At 41.6% G+C, this 12,752-nt stretch overlaps 1 long non-coding RNA gene and 1 other non-coding gene across 2 annotated transcripts in view; one reads left to right on the forward strand and one right to left on the reverse strand.

Moving 5' to 3' along the window:
• The window catches only part of LOC116645480, a 174,759-nt gene that overhangs the window by 147,552 nt on the left and 14,455 nt on the right, over positions 1 to 12,752 (forward strand). The gene's annotated exons all lie outside the window — the stretch shown is intronic.
• Positions 882 to 988, reverse strand: LOC116626746. The gene has a single exon (XR_004298325.1). It is a non-coding gene; the product is annotated as a U6 spliceosomal RNA (small nuclear RNA).

A 12,752-nucleotide genomic window follows, 5' to 3' on the forward strand; every position in this document is an offset into this window, starting at 1 on the left:
GATTCCCACTGTCACTGCACCCTTCCCTCTTAGTGCAGGCTGTCATATTGCTTGACAGTTGCATATTTCTATCTAGTTGATACAACTTGCAAATACCTTCTTAGCATCATTCCAAATCTTGAAAAAATAATGCTAGCAGTTTTGACTTTGTATCATCCCCTAGACCAATAATGGAGCTTTAAAACCCCCTCTACTAATTCACATCAGTCTCTGGAGTACTTTTTTTCTGAACATTAGCACAGCAATGAATTAATTTCATCATGACGTTAATTAAGTTATTTTAAAAACCGTAATCACAGATAATACAGTTAAGATGGCTAAAAAGAGTCAGTATCAAGCCAAAAGCTACACTATGATTAGGCAATATATCAGGACAACACCTTTTCTCACAATTCAAGTCAAATAAAAATGAGGAACAGAGAGTGAGGTGGCTGCTGAGACAGGAAATCTTCTATAGTCATGCTCCTTTTGCATTAGTGGGGAGGGCAGGGCTGGAGCGTGAGGCAAGCCAGAAACAGAGGGAGTGAAAAGTTGATCTGGCAGCGAGAGCAAGCAATTGGATTTGCATGCATTTTTTTTTTCTTTTTCAAATGGCTTATTTTTAATGGTTCAAAAAATAGTCCAAAATCATCATCTTTGTATACATTCCTCTTATTCTCCTCTTGTCTAGTGAAGTAAATACACACACACATATACATATATATATACGCTACAATTATGATATACCAAAATTTCATTTGTTTTCTTTTCTTTTTTCGCTTTTTAAACTTTTATTTTAAATCTAGTTAGTTCACATACAGTGTAATATTAGTTTCAGGTGTACAATATAGTGGTTCAACACTTCCATACATCACCTGGTGCTCACCATGACAAGCGCACTCAAAAATATGGAATGCTTCACGAATTTGCGTGTCATCCTCGTGCAGGGGGCATGCTGATCTTCTCTGTACTGTTCCAGTTTTAGTGTACGTGCTGCTGAAGTGAGCACTTGCATACGTTTTTTTAAGATAGAACTGGGGGCAAATTCCACTTAATAAAACCTTGGGCAACTAAAGTTCTCTGAGCCTTGATTTTCTTCATGTTTTATTAAATTATAGCATGAAACCAGGACTAATGAGCAATATTTAGTATGGCTGTAGATTTTAATAGGTTGCAGCAAATAGGCTCAATCTTGAAAGAAATTTAATAAGGAAATATAAAATTCTACTCCTATGACTTAAAAAAATGACCCTATCACCAAACACACAAACGCAGTAGTAATTACATACACACATCCCCAGAATGGGACCAACAGAACTTGTAAAAGAAAAAAAATACACCAGCTTTTAACTGTCACACACAAAAAATTTACAGAGAAATAACATATGAATTAAGTCTTGGAGGACAAATTTAAATTCCCAGGAAAAGACTTTGGCAACAGACAGATTAAACGTTCTTATTACTACAGAGGGCTATATAGGTAGAAATATTAGAGAAGAAGACTTTAGGTCATTGGCGGACATGTCTAACCAGCAGAACAGACAAGGATGAAATAAGCCTTTTCTGAGGCTAGTGAACTCCTCATGCCTGGAACTACTCAAGCGAAAACTCAACTGAAGTTTGTATAGCATAATGGGTAATCACATGTCCTGGAAACATTGCCTGGGTTGAAATCCCAGATCCACCTCTTTTACAAGCTGTGTCTTTTTGTGCCTCAGCGTAAAACGAATATAAAAGCTATGGCTGCCCCATGTGGTTGTTGTGTGGATTAAATAATTAACACATGTAAAGCACATTAGTGCTATGTAAGCTTTAGACATTATTAATGATATTATTTCTTGGAGGGATTATTTTAGAGGAACTCATGTTTTGGATTGGTTTGGTGAGGTAATCAAAAAGGGATCTGCCTCCTCTGAGATCCTATGATCCTATGTTTCTATATTACCTGACTTCAAGGGATTGAAATTGCCAATCAATTGAGTACTGGCTGAAGCATCTTTGAAAAACAAAGCAAAATAATAACAACAAAAACCCATGTTTCTCTTAAAAAGATCTTCATCATCCTTTTTAAGATAGTAATGAATAGCCTGTTTGAACAATTATTCGTATAATTATTTTATAACTCCCAAAAGAAAATAGCTCCCCTCAAACCGGCCCTTGAGCACCTAGGAGCAGCAGGGATAAGTAGAAAGGAGAGGGGGATGGGAATCAAAATCAAATTCATTTCAGAAGAAACCAGTCTTTAAATGATTTTATAGTGTGATGTAGATGAAATGAAAGATGGTGTTTTGGGCCATGGTGAATACGTTCCGTTGCTGTGAAGAGGGAGCTTCATTGGGGGTCAGGATGGCAGCCGTAGTGGGTAGCCACACCTTGAGGGAATGCAATAATTCCCTATTGCAAACAGCTTCTTCACTGTTCTCACCTACCTCAGTCCTCCCTGTCCCCAGTCCATTGTGTGCTACTGTCTCAGTGTTCCTTCTAAAATGCCAATTCACCCCCGCCTCACACCTCACAGGGGCTTCCCATCATCGACAGTATGACATGTAAATTCTTGGTCTAATGACTCATCATCAGCCGCAGTCAAGTTCCACCCATGAGGTTTGTTTACATGCAGCTCACCCAGATGTATTAAAATCAGAGTCTCTGCAGCTCCCCGGGGTGAAGCAACTCAACACAACTATCTATCCCCATTTGGTCCGGCTGCCATGACAGAGGGGTCTTTTTCATTGCATTTTAAATGGAATGATGTTTGGCAGCCCTCACATCTACCTCCCTATCAACAGCAGCAGCAGCAAGCACTTAACAAAGCTCTGATTAAGGCAAATAGCCAAAGACAGCTTAGCCCTTTTCTCTGGCGCTGTGTCTTCCAGCTGAACCAGAGATATAACTCACGGTAGCAAACCTGAAACTGCAACTCTTGACAGATTAATTCCATAACAAAAATCAATCATGGCACTTGTTGCCGGCATACATAATATTTTGAGTTTCCTATTGAGCACCACCGAGAAGCAGACCTCCTTGACCTTGATGACATTAAACGAATGCACTGATACAGTAATGTAATCAGCTGATCACCGCATGTGCCATCATCCCAGATCTGTATAACAGTGATCAGCATTGAGCTCTTGTTTCCTGTGGCTCCTCCTAACCCAACCAAATTGTCATCCGTACTAGCAGAATGTCTCTTCTAGACAAAAATAGTAGTTGCAGCAACATTCTCAGAAGGTTTTATTTTTCGACTGGTCACCTCAGGCAATATGTCAGCTGATTTGCCTGCTAGCTTTTCCTTGAGCAAATATCAGCCAGCCAAATGGGTGGGGGGGGGGGACGCACACACTATAAATCCCACTCTGACCACAGATAGATTACCCTCCTGTTCAGAAAAAACCCTTGTTCACTCCTTGGGCTAAAGAGGCTAACAGGAAGGAAGCATGAACAGGTGGCTGGGTGAGCACATCACCTATATAATGAGCAAACTGCAAGGGTTGGAGTGATGGGGGTGCAAGGTGGATGGAATGGAGAGAAGAAAACAAACTTCTCCTTTTTAACATTAGAGGGACTAGATTATACCTGACAATATGAATTGCATTTGGGGCAGAAGAACCATCTGGAAAAGGGCTATTGACAATTCCATTGGATTGCTCAACATGGTATGGGTCTGGATGGGTGAAGACTTTCATGGTTGATGTCACCTGAAAGGCAAAGCTTCTAAGGAGCCTAGAGTGAATTTCCCAGAAACCAGGACCATTCTTGCTGGAAACCAGTATTTTCCCAGAAACCAGGACCACTCTTGCTGATTTGCCCCATTTGGGGCTAATGATGTTTGGCAGCCCTCACATCTAAAACAAGTGATATTTGGGCTGCCGGGGAAGGAGAGATGATGTGGCCACCATCCCCAGCAACTGATACCTGTAGAGAAGTCTTGTGCATCATGTCTACCCGGAAGCACCCCTGCACGAATATTTCAAGTATTCAAATATGGTTTAGATACCTGCGTGCCAAATGGAGATATTTCATTCTCAAAGCTCTCAATTTACCTTTTTATAAAATGATCCTGGGGCAAAAGGGAAGAGCTAATTAAGCATTTCATTATCTGACTGATATAATGAAGCACAAAGTGACAGTGAAAAAAATCAGCATTGGGAAACATCTGTCCCACTCTAATGCTGAGAATGTCACAGCCTAGGACAGCATCTGCAGATGGAGGTTTTTAAAAATTGAAATAGAGGAATCTTCAAATAGCATGTTATAGAAATACCTCCGGGGAATAAACTCCAGGTAAAGTTTGCTCTTCAAACCTGTACATAGAATTTACTGTTCTTAGAAATGATAGTGTATCTGTACAAAGGAAATCATGTTCAAGTTGGCAGTGATTTAATGAATACAAGGAAATTATACTAGAATTTACTGTGTATTGTCTCTTTCATGCTCAAGGCTTTCCGAAGTGTCTTACTAACAAGCAATTAAAATGCTGAGAGACCAGGGATGGTGGGCAATGGTAAAATGTCTACTCTTACCCTGGTAGCTTACAAATTGCCTAGAATATCTCCTTGGTTACTGAAGAATGTTGATTGTGGATGTCACAGCTGTCCCTGCAATTGTTTAAACAGGCAATGAGATCTGGGATTCTCCCTAGTTAGTGGAATTTAAGAGAGAACTCCATTTGTAGCATCTTCTATTAATACTGTAGTAAATCAGTATGCACACAGGGCTATGCATTTATCCTGAAAATGTGCTGCCCAAAGTCGCATCACTCAAAAGTACCTAAGCAAATAAAAGCACTTGGCTTAATTATTTCTAATGTAAAATTAATAGATCACTAGTGTAGAAATACGGAAAATACAGATAAGCAAAAAGAAGAAATAAAAATAATTTATAATCTCACCCCAGGAAGAGTTAATTGGCACAATGTCTGGTACATAGTAGGTGCTTCAGAAATACTTGTTAAATAAATATTTCCTTCTAGTTCTTTTTAATGCAAACATATACATTGTTTAAATAAAAATTGGATCATATCCTACCTACTTTTCTGAAACCTGATTGTAAAAATTTTAGCACTAGATTGTAAATAGTTTTCCAAGTCATTAAATATTCTAGTGGTTTACACAACTGCTTAGTATTACATTTTGGGACAGATTTGGAGTAAAAATTAGACAACATTTAATAACATATTCTCATTCTTTCATCCATTCAATAAATATTTTTTGAGCACTTACTATGTGCAAGCCTCTATTCCAGACATGTGAAGGCATCAGGGAACAGACAAAACTCTTGCCTTCAAGGAACTTAAACTGTCATTGAGGAACCACCAAATTGAGCATAATAACTAAATGTTTGAAGATGGTAAGCGCCAGGGAAGAGAATAAAGCTGGATAAATGGGATCAAGAGTATCTGGAAAGGAGAGGAAGAGTAGTAATTTTAAAAGATGAAATTTAAATAAAGTCTTGAAGAAGGAAAGGGATTTGGTCACAGTAATATTTTGAGGAAAGTGCTTCTGGCAGAGGAAACAGCCAATGCAAAGGCCCTACAGTTGGAATATAATTGGCATGCTCAAGGATCAGCAAGGTGGCCGGAGCAAGTCCAGTAGAAAGAGAGTAGAAGACATGGTTGGAGAAGAACAGAGGGAAGAACAAGAGTTTTGGCTTCTTCTCTAAGGAAAACTGGGAGCCCCTGCAGTGTTTTGAGCAGAGAAATGACACAATGTGACTTCTATTTTTATAGGATCTGTCTGAGTGCTGTGTCAAGAATAGAATGTACAGGAAAATGTGTGAGAGGCTACTGCAGTGAAGCAAGCAACAATGGTGATGGCTCAAACCAGAATAGGACTGTGAAGGTGGTAAGAATCCATCCTGGAAGATGGATTTTGAAGGTAGTGCCAATAGTATATACTGATGGGTGGGATGTGGTGTGCAAGAGAAAGAGAAGCATGGAAAGTAACTCAAGGCATTTGGCTGAGCAGCTGGAAGGTTAGAGTTGCTTTGTATTAAGATGAGAAGACTATAGGTGGAGCAGATTTCAGGAGGCAGAGATCAGGATTCAGTTGGGGGCATGCTAAGTTTGAGATGTTTATTAAACACCCAACTGGAGATGTTGAAGATATAGTTGGATTTAAAAGCTTGGAATTCAGGGGGAGTCCAGGAAACATGAGTCCAGGCTGGAGATAAGTTTGGGGGATCATGGACATAAAGATAACATTAAAGCCAAGGGACTGGGTGAGATCATGTAGGTGTAAGTGTGGGACAAAAGAGAATCCAAAGTGCTGAGGCATTCCAGCATTGCCATGTCCACCATGAGAAAATGAAGACCTAGTGAAAAAGACTTAATGGGAGCCCCCAGTGAGCGGGGAGGAAAACCAAGTGTGGGGTCCTGGAAGCCATAAAGAAAGTGCATTAAGGAGGAAGGTATGATGATGTCAACTGCTGCTATGGGATCACTGCCACTGGTCAAGATCTTTGTGTGAGGTAGGAAAAGGCACCCTCTCTAGGGAGATGTGCTCTTGCAAAACTGCAGTTCAGCAAATACAAGGTGGACTAAACTCACATCCACCCGTCCCCTGTTCTAGGTGCCTTGTGCAAGCACAAGCTGCACAACCGTACGCAGTAACCCTCACGGCTGATGGGAAAGGTAAGGACCAAGAATTAATCACTGAATTTAGCAACATGGATGCCGCGAATGCCCTTGACAGGAGGAATTTTGGAGTGGTGGTCACAAGAATATGAATGTTAAGGGTTTAAGAGAGAACGAGAACAGAGGCATTAGAGACAGTGAATATAGATAGTTCTATATGGGGAAAATTTGCTGCAAAGAGGAGCAGAGAAGGCAGGCAGTTGCTGGTGGGGGATATAGTGTCAAAGCGATGGAAGAAACAGCAGTATATTTGTGTGCTACTGGGAGCAAGGCACAGCATCATCCTCCTGCCTTGACCACTGCGGTGGCTTTCTTACTGTTTGTTTACATCCACTCTTGCATTCTACAGTCTTTTCTCCAAATATCCTGAGTGTGATCTTCTTAAATCATAAATTAAATAATGTCGTAATCCCTTCCCATCACACTTCAAATGAAATCCAGTCTTGACCATGACCTGTAAGAGCCTGCCTGCCTAGCTCTCCCCCCTCATTTCCTACCACTTGTCCCCTCAAATATGCAGCTCCAGCCATGCTGGCTTACTCTTCTTCCAACACGCAGAGTGTTCTCCCAGCTCAGGCTCTGCATTTGCTGTTCCTTCTACCTGGAACTCTCGGCCCCATATTTTCATAGGCCTCGCTTCCACACCTCACTCAGGTCTCCACCCAAACATTGCTTCCCCCTGACAGGTATGGTCTCCCTATCACAAGCTCTTACTGTGCTGTTGGCCTTTTCATAGCACTAATCACTACCTGACTTTATGTAATTCCTTATTACTATTTTTCTTCCCTCAAACAAGCAAGTTCCATTCAAACAGAGATGTTGTCTCATTTTATTCATATGTTTACCCCCAGCCAGTACAGTAATGTATGGTGCATAGCAGGTGCTTAGTAAGTATATTTTACATACATGAATAATTGAAAAAATACTACTATTGACACTATGAACACTTTAATGATTTTTAACATATTGACATTAAGGGTCATGGGTTGGAGTTCTGTTGGCCTCAACAGATGAGCAGAGGAGCTCCAGGGTATACCCTTCCTTCCAAGGTGTACCCTTCCTTCCAGCATACACAGGCATGTGCCCTGAAGATAGGCAAAGGACTTGTTTCAACCTAATCACACTGTTTAGGATTTTAATGTAATGGAAAATTTTGGTAGAAAATAAAATCAGAGATGTCCTCTGTTACAGTAGTGGAGAGAACACTGGGTATGCATCAGAAGGGCTGGATTCAAGTCTCCACTCTATGTAACTATGCTGTGTGCTTTCTGCAAGTCACTATATGTCTCTGTGCCTTTGGTCCCTAATTCTAAATTTGTGAGAAATAATACCTCCTGTACTCCTTCACCTCATTGCTTGAGGGCCAAGTGAGATATTTGGGATAGTGCTAAACAAATGCACATAAATATTTTCTCTGGATGAAAAGAAAGTGTTTGAAGTGAATCTAGGCAGGGTGGGGAGGGAGAAGGCAGAGTTCTGCTGCAACATATGCACCATCTGGCTCTTTAAAATGCGTCCCTCAGGAAGAAAAATGAGACTGCTGTTGAGACTGCAGTAAAGAATCATTCCAAAAGTGATATTTTCCAACTCTAATAAGTCTGTGATCAAACAATCAGTTTCTGGGGTAAAGGCCACTACTTTCCACCAACTGACCTGGAAGCATGTACCATATATTTAATGTCAAGAGTGTGCAAGCATAAGCAGTTTCTGCTGCTAAAGAATGGAAAATAAAATCTTGTGGCGTAGGAGACTAGACACCTGCATCTAGCTGGGAACTGGAAGAGAAATGTGCCTCCACAGACCTCCTGATGTGCTTCCTGGCAAATGTCAACCTGTCCCTAGAGTGACCAGAGGTGGTATTTGAAATGCAGCATCTGTGTACAGCATAGTTGCACGGAAAGAGGAGCTGCCTGAAGGGATGTGCAAGCTGGGAACGGCGGGAGAGTAGGCATAGCTCAGGGCTCTCTTGGCTGTTCCTTCTCCCTCCCTGCAGTGGCATTTTCTTCCTGCTCTTCTTACCTGCTCCCATTCCCTCTTCACCATCACCTTCCATTGCTTACTCATGGTCTGTGCCTGACCCACGGGGGTAACCCTGAACCTGAATCATTCTATGTGCTGTGGCCCAGATAACTAAAATAGCCTCTTAGTTGCCTGGGTCCAAATATTTCTAGAGAAATCTTTTTTGGCCCAGCTCACCTAAACACTTTGAGTCTGGCCACGTAAATCTTGGGGCCTTGGTCTCTTTATTTTGGACTGCCCTTGAGAAAGGTGCTCATCCTTGGACTATAGCTGTGTCAGGCAGTGTAGAACTTGGCTCTGCTCATTGGCAGAGACTGTGGGCTTGGACAGATGCCTTGAGAAAGGATTAGGTGGCCCAGACATTCTAAGTGATACCTTGTTTAAGCGACAGCCTATGTGTGTGGGTTGCCCCCACAGTCTCTTCTAGAACCAATGTTTATTCAAAAAGTAGAAGGCTGTTGACTCGAAGAGACAGGTTCAATAGGTTACCAAATCTCCCACTTGAAATCTTTCTTCTTGTCTATCAATCTGAAATATTTTATGTCAGGTTTATGAATTTTCAAGGCTAACAAATTGGTTTCTAATGTGCCAAAAAAGGGCCTGGACATTAAGTCCCATTAAGTTGTAAGAGCTGTTTGACTAAACACACTTTTCTCATAGTAGGTGTGGGCCGCCCACACTGTGCAGCACCACTGGGGGTCCTACAATGCTGTGCCCTTCCTCTGATGCTCACCCACCCAACTCTGATTCAGTTCTCCAAGAGCTTCTTCCTGGTTCCTAGCAGTGAGCAATGGACATCACACTATGACCTCCTATTCCCAAGAACATGCTTTTGGCTCTACAGATGATGAATATTTGGCAAATGTTCAATACAACCAAGGAAATTCTATAACCCTTTCACCTGCCAGATCGAAAATAGAGGCTGCCTTGGACAGATGGAGGAGATCAGGACTCTCTGCTCTGACCATCAATGCCCCTGACACCATCCTTCTATAAAAATGAATTTTTGTGTCATCGTCATAGAGATGGAAGTTGGAAATGCTCTCCTCTTGGCTCTTAGCTACCAGCACTGCCTGAGTGTGCAACTGGTCCATGGGTTGGACAATTATGTGGCCTCTTGAGAAATTTTCTCAGAACAAGAGTGGGGCTGGGAACTCTACATCCCAGAATCTGAAGTGCAGTGAAGCTCTAAGGCCCCACCCCTTCCACACACCATTAACAGCCAGAGAGTTGTCTTTTGGGATTTTCTTGAAGAGGGGGCTTCTAGAACTTTCTTGGGCATGGCCTGTAACCAGTCCAGTTGCCACTTATTAAAAAAAAAGAATGAGGATCCCTGGTTCTGCTCAAATTAATGGGGCTGATTGTATAAGGTTGCTATAATTCCCATTCATTCCTAGATTTCTGTACTGGTTCAGGGAGGCATTTATACAGATAGACTTCTAGCTGGCAGACAGCCTCTTTATGGTTGAGAGAGCCACCAATGAAAGGTGGAGTTTCACACCTCTCCCTGGCGGTTTGACTACCCCTAAAGGGTGTCTTAGAAAGCCTGAAAATAGAGTCTTTCAATAATGGTCTTTCTGACCAGGAAGTTCAGATGAGGATGAGAATGATGATGATGATGATGATGACATCAATAAGCCCCATAGATACCTGGGAGTGTTACATGACATGACTAGGGCCACATATATAGTAAATGAGCCCAGTTTTAGAGAGGTTTCCATGACCATTAAGGAAAAAACGTGCACATGTTTGAGAGTTTTACATGGGCATAGATGATTCACTCTCAATTTTTCCAGCCCAGTTTCCTTTCTGACCTTTGAAAGGGGGAATATTGACTTAGACTCTAGATATTTAGGCACTAAAAGGATTCCACCTCTCTTTCCATCTTGAACTACTCTCTATTTGTCTACAGTATGCATTGGGGGAGGGGGGTTTGGAAGAGAGATTCAACGGCAGGGACTGCCCTAGAGGGCTGACCTGTGCCTGTATATAGTCTTCAAATGAGGGATGCTGACCAAAGAAGGCACACATCTTTGCAGGAAGGATGGCTTTGGGGGTTCTGAAATTGGGCTGCCATGTACAGTTGGGCAGTTTGGCACTGCAAAACGGGCCTGGCTTAAATAATGCATGGAAGTATTAAATTACATGCCCAGGTCATAGGGCTGGTAAGGGACAAAACTCCTAGCACAGTGCCTAAAAAACAATAGGCCGTCAGTAGATAGTTATTGGGTGAATGAAACAGAGTCCAAATCCAACTTCCTATTCCAAAGGCACTGCAGTTTCCATTTGGACAGTCTGCTTTCATCTTCAATGTCTCTCATTAATTAACCCTGAGAAAAAAAGGCATTCTTAACTTTACTTTTATCTCTGAAACAGACATCATGTTTCAATAGTAAAGAATCACATCAGAGCAATGCTAGTATGAAGACGGTAGGAACTTAGTCATTCTGACCATCCTTCTTGTGGGCCGGGAATTTCCTTTATGTTTGGCAGTGGAATACCAAATGAGTCTAAAATTAGTTTCAGTGAATATTGGAAGAAAAGAATCCCACTTGAGATGATTGCGTTGCCGTGAATATGATAGGCAGACCAAGGTGTCAGTCTCCCCCGCTGAGAAGAGCAGCAGATTGGATGGGGATACACAATGACTCCGACCTGAGTGGGACCATTCCTGAGATACATCAGGTAAGCTAATTCAGGACTGCTTCATGTTTTAAAGGCCAGTTAAAAATGATGACTGTGGAATATCACTGTAATGCAACCTGTCATAGTTTAGAACTCAGCATACAGTTAAATAACCTATCCAAGGATATTAGCTTAATCGAGTAGCATAAAAGAGCTTGTCCACTAGTAAGGCATACCCATAGTATGGGTGGAGACAGTGCTCGATGAGCACTCCACTTAGTATTTAACAGGGGAGAAAAGGCTTAATAATAAAAAATCTGAGAAATTTGTCTCTCTCTTCCTCTCTCCTGACCCCTTCTTCTTCTTCCCCCTCTTTCTTGAACTCCCAGGATCAGTGAAATTTGTAAACTCCACCGAATTTCTTACCCCCTAAACTGTTAATAAAACACTCTGTAATGCAATTCTTGGTGCAAGAAATGGAGCCATTGAGCCCAGTTTAAACCTTATAAAATAACTCCCTCCCACACACCAATTTGCTCTAGCAATGATCTCTCTTCTCGTCAGTTGATCTCACTCAACAACAAGGTGAATTTTAATTATTTTTCTCATGAGTGCAAGAAAATGCTTTGCTGCCTACTTGTACCCTGGTCCATCTGTGGATGTTAGGAAGGTAGGGAAAATTGGCAGAAGGAATATGGCAGGGTCAGGGCAGAGGGTGCCAGAAATATGGCTGAAACCTATGTTTCTGCATCCCTGGTCAGAGCGGACTTATTGAAGCATGTAGGTATACAAAAGCCCATCGCACCTCCAAGGTGACCTGTTTATCCTTGGGGGTGAGGGAAAGGCACACTCTTGTTCCACTTCTGTATCATTGCATCTTCCTTTTATTATGGGATCACATAACCAACAGTAGGCAACACAGGATGGGGGCCAGAAGCAAGTGATGCACCATCCAGAGCAGGCTCGTTTCCATGAAAGGACTCATCACAGAGACCCAGTGGTCTGGACTAGACTAGAATGAGGAGATTTTCAACTTATTGGGCCCCAGCATCTTTCTTCTTCAAAATGGAGAAATTGGTCCTTGAAAAGGCTAACTGATCTTCAAAGTCTTTCTAGCTCTGCACAAACGTACTGAAGCTAAAGTATGATTTTAATTATGTTCCCCTAGTGCCCATCACCAGCACATCACCTCTGATTTTTCCCTTGGGTATATTTATTGTCTTAAAGGTTTCCCTCCCCTACCATCAAGTTGGAGCAACTTAAAATGGAATACGAATTGTCACATATCACATTTGAATGGTGTTTCTGTCATACAAAAAACACTCTGTTCTCTCAGAGGAACAAGATGCAAAATAATTCCTTAATTAGTTTAGGGGTTGTGAACAGGGTGAAGGGAGATGGAGGATGAGAAGTATTATCAAAATTTATTTTAGTTTAAGCAGATTTATAAAATGTAGACTCCAAAATGACGATTCTATAGCCACCTTCAGGTAGTCTT

This window comes from Phoca vitulina, unplaced genomic scaffold (assembly GCF_004348235.1).
Source record: "Phoca vitulina isolate PV1807 unplaced genomic scaffold, GSC_HSeal_1.0 scaffold2, whole genome shotgun sequence".
Taxonomy (NCBI): domain Eukaryota; kingdom Metazoa; phylum Chordata; class Mammalia; order Carnivora; family Phocidae; genus Phoca; species Phoca vitulina.